The following is a 3,578-nucleotide window of genomic DNA, read 5'->3' on the forward strand; positions in this document are numbered from 1 at the left end:
ACTAATTAATATAAACTATTGTAACTATACTTAATAACTATCACAAGTATGGAATTATACATTTAACTGCGCGGGTGACTGATAAAACAACGGACGGTAAAAAAAACACGTGTCAACAAAATATATGAGTTATACATAGACAAAGCACTATTTTAAGAGTGAGTTACCTAATACAATTAAAAAAGTTATACATAGACAATAGAGTCGTAGACAATTTGGCTCCCATAAGTTTGAGGTATTTTTTGTTCAAATAGCCAATTAGTGGGAAATTGTATAATACAGGGTGATTTTCAGATTTCAAATACTTTACTATTATCTTAGTTTGTAGTTGACTTAAATTATTACTTTAAAATATACAGAGTCCTTGAGTTGATTTTTCACAAAAACTGCTCTATATAAATCATCCATTATTTTGGAAGTTGGAAAACAATGCACAACTCCAAAGGTACCTACCGCTAATATACTACTATCGGCTGTCGGTGCATGCGTGATGTGAAATATTCTTACATTGTACGTATTACGGCCTCCGTGGTCAAGGGGTACTCTTGACTAGAAATCCGGAGGTCGCGGATTCAAATCCCGGCGTGCGCAAGTAAATTTTATATGATTCATTTATGTTATTTCACAAATTATTTATTTAAAATAACATATAGTCTATTTGCGGCATGTTCCTGAGAGGAAGATATGGTGTAAAGACCACCATAAGAATTGAAATGGCTTTAGCCGTGTTTGGTGATCAGATCTGAATAAATACTCACCTACTATCTCTCTTCTCCTTCATCCTCCTTCCTCTCTTTCTCGTCTCCATCTCCTTCCCCTCCACACTACCTTCAGCCTCACAATATACTAATATACCCCAATTGGGGATTCCATAGTCTCATTGGCTCCAGATGGTTGGGAGCAGTTGAGACTGAGTGCGGTATTCCTTAAAAAAAAATCCCGAGTGATGAGTAAATTTATTGAAGTTCAATTTTCAATTGAAAATTTGTTTTTTTATTGTTTCGTTACCTACATTTGATAAATGTAACTTTTAAAGCTTACATACTTTTGAAAGATTTTTTTTCTTTCGGAAGGTCTTATTTGCGGTGAGCTTATTATTGATGTTGATTATCGTGGGTAAAATATTATTTTTTTAAATACTTTCAGCTCTTAAAATCCTAAAATTATAATATCCAGCGATTTGGGTTATGGGTGTGCGCTATTTAACATTACATTTATTGTTGTTAGTCGTTTGCCTAGTTGGTTTTATTGTAGTTCCTACATAAGAATATGTTTACTGTTTTTTATGTGTCTAAAAAAAACAAAAAATCAGAAACTTTTAATTGGATGAATTCAAAATTGAAATATTTGGACTTCGTTTTCATCAGCGATCTCAGCAGTGATAACGGACTAAATATGTGTCGTAGATGTCTTTCAATCAGACTATGAGGCCAGTCGACTTTTTGCACATTTCCATGTCCTGGCTCTTTTGTTGTATTTCTTGAATAAAAACAAGTTTTAATGCACTTTTATAATTTATTCATACTCATTTTATGTAAAAGTACTAAGTTTGTAAATAAATAATTGAATAAATAAATAATAAATGAAGCATTCTGTATATTTGCCTAGCAAATTCAAGAAGTACATGTAAAATATGTTAAAAAGGCTATAAATGACATAATTTTAAGACTAACCTTTCTCTTTTAGCTACTGTTCTTAGGTTTATTGATTCTGGAGTCGGTGAAGTCATTTTTTAGTTCAATAACAGTATATGTTCGCAATTAAACGTATATTTAGTGGAACAATTTCGGGGTTAGAAAACAACTAAAAATCAACATGGCCGCACATTTTAATTAGCTGGCTCCTGATTGGTTGACAGTGGAAATTGAACATTCAAGACCTCAACCTTCTGCGGGATGTTGAACAAATATCTATGAACTTTTTAAAAATATTATATTCATAACTTTGAGTGTTTGAATGTTTAATATCCAGGAGATTGAACAATTAAAAACTGAAACATTATTCCGTGAGTGGATATTGGCACTCGAAAATGCTTATAGTGTCACTTAAAAACCAAAAAATATGTTTTTTTTGAGCTTCATTAATGCGCAATAGGCTAATGAACATTATTGACATTCATAACTCAGTTTTGCAAAAAAAGGTCTATTGAACATACAAGAACTAGGACAGCGATATATTATGTTTTAGTGAACATTTTGCCCACAACGTGGCTTTCTGTTTGCTTGGAAGAAGTTTAACAAATTTAAAAGTAACGAATTTGAGTGGATTTAGTGACATTACATTGCAGAAATCGATTTTGAAGTAAATAGTCATCACAGTGATAGTATTGTTGCCATCAATTTATCTATGAGTACTACCTGCAACCAATGTAACAAGGCACTACAAACGTCTTACTGTATGAGGTGTATAATTTGTAAAAACCAAATGCATCTCAGCTGTGCCAAAATTACGTCTGCAAATTTTAAGAAGATACCGGAGGAGAACAGGGAGTCATGGACGTGCGCTAAATGCAAAACAGGACAATCACCGCTCTCCAGCATTCTCAACTCTGTCGACTCTTCAATTCTTCTTTGCGAAATCAAGAAACTCTCCTCCCAGCCAAAACCGTCTTTACCATTAGGGCACACGGGACCCGTGCCCAGGGCCCCCATTCTCAGGGGCAGGGGGGTATAACTCCGAGAAAAAAGTGGGTCAGAAAAAAAGACACGGTAATCTCTATGGCTGACGTGTGACGTATATTTTCCACAAACCAGTGGAAATTCACACTTCATGAATGTTTATAGGCCGCTGTCATTGGCCGATTTTAGGATAGGGAATGGGATTGGCTCCGAATGAGAATTATATTGTCTATGGTTACGCCTTTTTATAGTTTCTATCCTAGTCGATGGTGAGTATGTCTTGTAGTGACGTATATTTTTCAGGAACAGACTTTTATCTATGGCAAACTTTAGGACCCATGGGCTCAGTACGAAAAACCCGAAGATATTGATCTAGTGAGTGGTTCATTTATGCTCAGGGGGCCCCGAAGGACTGACAATTTCTCTCGCGCAATGCGATAATGCGGGCGGTGTGTGCGCATGCGGGCGGAAAAAATTTTGAATGCGATTTTGACCCTTCTGTGTACAGAATTTGTATAAAGAACAAGGTCAGAATCGCTTGCGCCAACATCATTGATGATAAAGCCACTAGTTTCTTTCACCTGGCAACACCAGAATATTTTTAAATAATTTATCTTTGGAATGGAAATGTCAAATTTGCCGCGATGCAAATCTGATGCGTGATACTTGACGAAAACATCGTAAAACCTATCAATTTATCAAATTAACGCAATTAATGTTGTTTTGGTACACATTTTATTGTTGTAGGAATGTGTTTCGGTCAATAAAATATATGATAGCTCAAAATTAATCCACAAAACATTCAATTTTCCATCAGGCCCGACCCATGACAGGTTAAACTTTCAGTCTGATAGGAGTGAGTGGCGTTATTTTGTTTCGTTTGTTATTTAAAATTGAGTAAGATAAACAGAAGTTTTGATTTGTTCGTACCTTATTTCATTATTTATTGATTTAAAATAA

This window comes from Hesperophylax consimilis, chromosome 17, assembly GCF_061612785.1.
Source record: "Hesperophylax consimilis isolate HC1 chromosome 17, BYU_Hcon_1.0, whole genome shotgun sequence".
In the NCBI taxonomy this organism is placed as follows: Eukaryota; Metazoa; Arthropoda; class Insecta; order Trichoptera; family Limnephilidae; genus Hesperophylax; species Hesperophylax consimilis.